We start from the raw sequence: 7,976 nt of genomic DNA, 5'->3' as shown, positions 1-7,976 counted from the left end.
AGAATTGTGTTTTTAGATGATTAAACGCTGATAGTAGTATGGTGGAATATAAAAGGTTCTCTGGTAACAATAAATGAGCACGTATATATTCCGAGGTTATAATAAGGTTGTTTCAAAAGAAAAGTCAAAATTAATTTGTTGGAGCTGTGACAAAATAGGCTAATCCAAATGAAATTCGAAGTTGATTTGCTAAAGCTGTGACAAAATTGGCTACTTTGAAGAGGGATTGTAAAGTTATTTTCGGTAATAACAACGCCAAAGGAAATAGCACAGATACGTGTTAAACGTTTACTCAGGTTCCGAGAGTTTTTCAGGTGCATAACTATATGCATCAATCTTTTCTTCCATAGATGAAGTGCGGTTAGTTCATCCTCTCGATTGAGATGTTTTCAAGAATCATGAAAGGTTTGGACGCAGATTGTAATCGTCAATATACAAATGAGGTTTAAGATGAAATCAAGTGGCAAATTTGAAGAATTGTTTAGTTTCATATGTTATAATCAATATTTTAATTCATTTTAATTGTCTAATGTTGGTAGTCTACAGTTAGAATTTCAATAATTCATATATAGTTAGATATATAATATTCGAATTAATTAATACGTATCGTGACTTGTGTACATGTCTCAGACTCGATCACAACTCAAAGTAAATATATTATTGTAGAATCAACCTCAACCCTGTATAGAGAACTCGATCATTACTGCATATAGAGTGTCTATGGTTATTCCAAATAATATATATAGATGCGTCGATATGACATGTCAAAACCTTGTATACGTGTCCCGATATTTAAAGTGCGTAAAATAAATAGCAGGAATTAAATGACGATAATTAAAGTGCGTAAAGTAAATAACAGAAATTAAATGACAATAAATAAAATTGCGAGAATTAAATTGCGATATTTAAATTGCGATAAGTAAAATGTAACCAGTTAGCTAGGAACAGTTAGCTTGGAATAGTTAGCGTGGATTCTTAACAAAATTCTTCTCATAATTAAATTGTTTGTTTCTAACAAATTTTTATTTTGTCAAATGTTTTCTTCATTATGCCACTTGTTGGATTCTGATTGGTAAAAATCCAAATATGAAATTGAATGAAAATGGTTATTCTGTGGTGAACAGATTCGTATATCAGTGAATGTAAGTAGGATAGTAAATGACCGTTGAATCAGATTCGAAGAATGTACAGTGTAACTTATTAATGTGAAATCTAACTATTCCTCGGGTATTACCTACCCGTTAAAATGTTTTCACCATTAACAGTTTGTACAAAAGAGTTTTTAATTACAATCTTTATGAAAACATATATACATATATATTTTCTTTAGATGTAATCATGGATTTAATGAGTTAATTATGATATTAATCTCATTTGCTTTTCGGGTTGAGCTAGAATAAGTAATCTTTAAACTTCTAGAAATCACATATTCTTCGCAGAATATTAATGAAGTTATGGATCAATACTTCATCGTTAATGTAATGACCCGGATTTTTCCGATCGTTTTACACTTATAAGATTAATATTTACATAAATTAAACCTTACCAACATGATAAGCAATCTAAATTGTTGAGATTTATGTTTTTAAAAAGAGTTTTACACAACGTTTGACCGTCCAATTTGACCGATGATATCACGAACTATATAACATACGATAATTATACGTTTGTGTATATATATGTATTTATATATATTCAACATGATCTAAGAATGTTTTAACATCCCATTGTGTATTAATAACAATGAGATATAAGTATATTTTGAAACTACTAACTTAAGTTTTCAAAATGATAACTATACGTAACGTTTTTTCGAAATAAATACTTATAACCTATAATATTTATACATGCATTGTATAGATATGTATTTTATCACTTTTAAAGGGCTTACATACATAAAACAATATAAGTATATTTACAAAAGATAGCTATATTTGAATCCTCGTTCCGTTTTCTCAAAGATTTCTATACGTACACCGAGGGTATAGGTACCCGTATCATACCCATCTTCTAGATGTATTTACTATTGGTATATACACATCAAATCAACCTTTTTAATCAGCCATGTTATTGCCTTATGTATAAGGTAATTGGAATTTGGAAGTTTGTTGACTAATTTCACAAGATTACAACATAAAAATTTGTCCTTGTTTTTACCATTCATGTTTTTAAAGGCTCTCCATCATTTCATTTTTAGCTCATCATCTCACTTCCAAATTACTCTCTAAAAACACCTACTTACAAGTCATAAGGAACCCATAACCATTCAGCTAGTATCCATGAAGATCTAGCCATAAAAACAACACTTAAATACCATAAGAAAATCCTTCCAAAAACACTTCAAAAATCCTTCCAAATTTATAAGTTTACTTCCAACCTTTTAATCCAACTTCACCACTCTTTTGGTTCTAGGATTTTACTCATATTTTACAGCAATCTTGTCCAAGTAACTTGAGGTAGTAACTTTGTTAAAAATCTTTTTCGATTCAAATTTATATAGCTATCTTATTTTGAGATATAAAATTTTAACAACAAGAACATAGTTTGAATGATTTCAAACTTGTTCGCAAACTAAATAGATCCTTCTAACTTAACTTTTAAAACACTTCAAGACCTGTAATATATCATAATGATATGTTAACTTAACAAGATACAACTTGTTTTTACAAAGAATATCTTAAAACTGAATCTATGTCGTCGGAGTGTAACCGGGGGCTGTTTTGGGTTGGATAATTAAAAACCATCTTGAACTTTGAATTAGAAGTTCATGTTCTGGAAAAATGATATTTCTTATAAATATGTTAACACATAAAAATTTCATGGTTTAATTCAAAGTATAAGTATTTTTAGAAAAACATTAAATGATGTTTTTGTAACAAAAATGATTACTTTCATAAGATTCACCTAGAGTTTGGACTATAACCTGTGATTCCGAATATAAACCATGATATTTACAGTTCATATTCTTAAATTTTGACTCGATCCAAGGAGATGGCAAGTTGAATCAACAAAAACGGAGTTGTAACGAAGAAACTACGACTAAAATAAGATCGGGTGTCCAAAGCTTGTTTAACAACGAAAATAATTGGAGAAAAATTAAATAAATCATATCTTTCCTAATTAATATGATATTTTATATATATTTACTCATGATTTAATTTTATATATTTCAGGACCACCCGTAAACAACACGAGAAGATTAATCATAAGACCTCATGTACGTACGCAACACGTCATTTGACAACACCGGTACTTTATGTACGCAACACGTCATTTGACAACACGGTACCGTGGGTCAAGATTAATTCCGATCAATATGAATACGATGGGGTCTTTAATTATTTTATTAAGCAACTAATTGAGGATTACTAACATTGGACTGCTAACTACGGACCAAGAAAATATTAAAAGTATTAAAAATATATATATGAAACGTTTATTTCTTAAAAAGAAAATATATTGATATATTACATATGGTTAGGTTCGTGATATCAATCGGAGACCAAGTCGTGTTATTATCTTCAAGACAAAAGTGAGTATATAGTCCCACTTTTAAACTTTAAATATTTCGGGATGAGAAAACATGCATTTTATGATTTACGTTATAGACACAAGTGACTAAAAATATATATTCTACGTTGAGTTGTACCACTGGAATATTTCTCTGTAGCTTGGTAACTACAATTTACATGGGTATTGTAAACGCGAATCCTGTTGATAGATCTATCGGGCCTGACAACCCCAACCGGACTGGACGACCAGTATTTAATGGTTGCACAGTACTTCGTTTCGTTACTACACTTGGTACGGTGTAGGGAGATTTCATAATAAAGAGAATATGCGACGTTGATTAAATGTTAAGTATGGTTACCAAGTGCTCAACAACTTAGAATATTTTTATTAAAATGTTTACATATGAAATCTTGTGGTCTATATTTATAACGCTGCCGGCATTAAACCTATATCTCACCAACTTTATGTTGACGTTTTAAGCATGTTTATTCTCAGGTGATAACTAAAAGCTTCCGCTGCAACATGTTGAATTTAAGCAAGATCTTGAGTATGCATATTTGTGTCAAAAATAAAACTGCATATCGGAGGATTTGTAATGTAAAATATGTTGGAGGTCGTATTGTTATTATCACAAGTAAAGTTGGTAAGTCTAAGATTATCGCTAAACGATAATCATTATTAAGTTGTTTAAACCTTGTATTTGTAATAAAAGCTATGATTTGTATTGTAAAAACAAATGCAGTTTTTGAAAAATGTCGCATATAGAGGTCAATACCTCGCAATGAAATCATATGTTATTGTATTCGTCCTTATGGTTAAGGTCGGGTCGTCTCAGTTAACTCTTAGGAGTCACATATTCTTCGCAGAATATTAATGAAGTTATGGAGCAATACTTCATCGTTCATTGTTGTTGGTACTCCTTGGTATCTATGGTGCGTATGATGTTGATGTTTGTGGAACATATTGTGAGCTTGAGGTGTGGGATATATATGAATTCATTTTAACTACAACTTAATTATTTTATATCTTATTTTACATATTTAATTTTTAAATGTTTAAATTATAATTTATAATATCAAATTATTGTATATATTACATTTATGTATATATACATATTTATTTACAAATAATTGTTCGTGAATCGTCGGGATTAGTCAATGGTCAAATGTATACATAAACACAGTTCAAAGGTTTTGAGACTTCAACATTACAGACTTTGCTTATCGTGTCGAAATCATATAAGGATTAAGTTTAAATTTGGTCGGAAATTCCCGGGTCGTCACAACCGTACACATATCTCGTATACAAAAATAAGATACACATAACCTGTGTATAAAATCATTCTCTCGATACATAACATTCACTTTTCATTCATTGCTTGGCTTGGGAACCAACCTTAACATATAATGCGCATCAATAATATCCCCAAAATAGAACATCTCGTCTGTATAATATATAAACTTCGAAGTACTAAACACCACGCCCACTAGCTCTTCCGTCTAGTGAACATTCTAAGTGGATGTGTTAAACCCGGTAGCTACCTTTAGGATTCGCGTAAATTAGGGCCATACCTGTTTTCTAATTCTTAGGTTACCAAGCAATAATAATCAGGGGAAAAAATATTCACAACAATTAGTGGCAATTATCACGTCCAACTAATTCAATAATAATCCGCATAACTTCTGTCTGCATAATAATTCATTCGAGGAATGTTTTGCTTGTGTCTATCTCATCAAACATTTATAAAAGCATTTCATGTATTCGTAGTTCAGAATATATTTCAAAAGCATTTAATAGAGCAGTTATAAAAGCATCACATGTATTCTCAGTCCCAAAAATGTAAAGAGTAAAAGGGAATCAAATGAACTCACAATACGATATTTTGTAGTAAAAATATGCATACGACGATACTGAACAATGCAGGGTTGGCCTCGGATTCACGAACCTATGTCATTTGTATATATATTAAAACATATAATGAAAATAAAATAATTCCATCTATTAATTATATAGTATTGGTATATTTAATGTTTGTAGCTTATATATAATTTGTACTAAGTTCTAATATATTCCATATCTTAAATTGCATGATATATATGTATTTATTTTGTGTATACATAATAGAAATGTTAATATTTTTAATATATAATCATAGGTAGTATTAATATAATTTTAGTATGAGTATATTTTTATATACAAAATATTTATTTGTTATAATAATATAATAATAATAATAATAATGATAATAAAATTTTTAATAAAAAAGTAGTTTTAATAATATTATTAGTTATAATATAAATCTTAATAAAAATGATAATTTTTAAATGATGCTTTTGGTAGTACTAATAATTTTAATGAAAATATAAATTTTAATAAAAATGATAATTTTTAAAAATAAAGATTCTTTTAATAATAATAATAATAATAATTATTATGATAATATTAAAAAATAATAATAACAATAATAATTCTAATAATGATACTTATATTGATAATATTAATAATACTCATAATAATAATAATAATAATAATAATAATAATAATAATAATAATAATAATAATAATAATAATAATAATAATAATAATAATAATAATAATAATAATAATAATAATAATAATAGTAATAATAATTCAATTTTTAAATTCCAATTCTAATTCTATAATAATAATAATAATTATAATAATAATAATAATAATAATAATAACAATAACAATAATAATAATAATAATAATAATAATAATAATAATAATAATAATAATAATAATGATAATAATAATAATAATGTTAATATTAATAACAATTATCATAACAACAACATTAATAATAGTAGGAATTAGTATTAACAATAATAATAATAATAATAATAATAATAATAATAATAATAATAATAATAATAATAATAATAATAATAATAATAATAATAATAATAATAGAAAAGGAAAAATGTATACCCTCCTAAAAAGAAATGCTTAAGACGGGACTCGAACTCGAGACCTCTCGGTAACCCGTCATCCCCCCATAACCATTCATCTGACTCGTCCTTTCTTATTTACATCGAGGTTATATATATTTAACCTATTTTCTTCAGCCCAACTATATTTTCAGCTCAACTCTCTTATGCAGCCCAAGTATCAAATCTTTTAACAGCCCTTTACACAAGCCATATGTGATTTTGGTCTGGTACTTCAACGCCACAGAAACAAATAATAAAAAAAATATCGTAACCCTCCTGTATTATCCATCATCGTCATCGTTGTATATCAGTAACAAACAGAAATCGCATAGCAGTTCAGTATTCATCTTCTTCGTCATAACATAATCATAATATCATAACCATAACCAATTGATCATCATCACAATCACGATTATCATACAATCATTAACTTGCGAATCTTCATGATTTTAGGTAATTCATTATCATCTTTGATTTCCATCCCATCATCATAATCGTGATCATCAAAGTGAACTATCATCATCATGCTTTCGTCAATCATCATCATCTTTGTTTATCACAAAAAAAAAAAAATAATAATGGTTGCAGGTTCTTTTCTTGATGTTCGATTGTGATGGAGGTTGTGATTATGATTTGAAGTGGGTTTGTGTTTGAGTGTCGATAGGAGAGAAGACAAAGGTAAACAGCAACGATGTTGTTGTGTGTCTTCGACTATAAAGAAAAACAGTGATGGTGTTTTAGTGAGAGAATTAGAGAGAGAAGGATGATGTTGGTTATGAAGTTGAGGTAGAAACAGAAGCATGGCAGCTATAGTTGCAGCAAGAGTATATAGAAGGGATGCAGCTGCAACCATCGAAGAAAAATAGAAAAAAATGGGTTTCGTTCTAGTAGAAGAGAAAGAGGAAGAAGAATCAAGTGGGTGTGAAGTTGGGTTGATAAAAGGGGTGGCGGTTCAAGGTGATCATGAGTTGTCTCCGATGGTTATCATGGTGGAAGGTTTTCATGGTTGTCGTAGGTGGTAAACAAGGGTGGTGGTGATTGTTCTTGGCGTTCATAACAACCAAATAGTAGCAACCAATGAAGAAAAGCAGCAGCAGAAATATGCTTCGAACTTTAGGTGGGTCGAAACAACCGTGTTTTTATTGGGTGTGTTACGATGGGTTCGTGATGGCTAAATGATCTGGTGAACCATAACCCGTTCCGAGAAAACAAAGGAAAAAGGGAGGCGGTTTGGGAATTTTTGTTTTGCAAGGAATGAATGTGTTTTTGTTATGAGTTTTAATAAACGTAATACAAAATAAAGTGGAGGAACAACAACTCGTATACAGCTTCTTTGCATCACTTTAATTATAATTATAATTATAAATAAGACTAAAGTAATCAAAGGCTATCAATTTGAAATAGTGAAGTACAGTGAGTTTGGTTAATTGTCATATAAGTGGATTGTTTTGTTTTCTGCACTCAATAACATAAACATATATAAAGAACTAATAATAATATAATAATAAT

This window comes from Rutidosis leptorrhynchoides, chromosome 11, assembly GCF_046630445.1.
Source record: "Rutidosis leptorrhynchoides isolate AG116_Rl617_1_P2 chromosome 11, CSIRO_AGI_Rlap_v1, whole genome shotgun sequence".
NCBI classification, from domain to species: domain Eukaryota; kingdom Viridiplantae; phylum Streptophyta; class Magnoliopsida; order Asterales; family Asteraceae; genus Rutidosis; species Rutidosis leptorrhynchoides.
The sequence above is the reverse complement of the archived record's forward strand: the minus strand, read 5'-3'. Positions refer to the sequence as shown.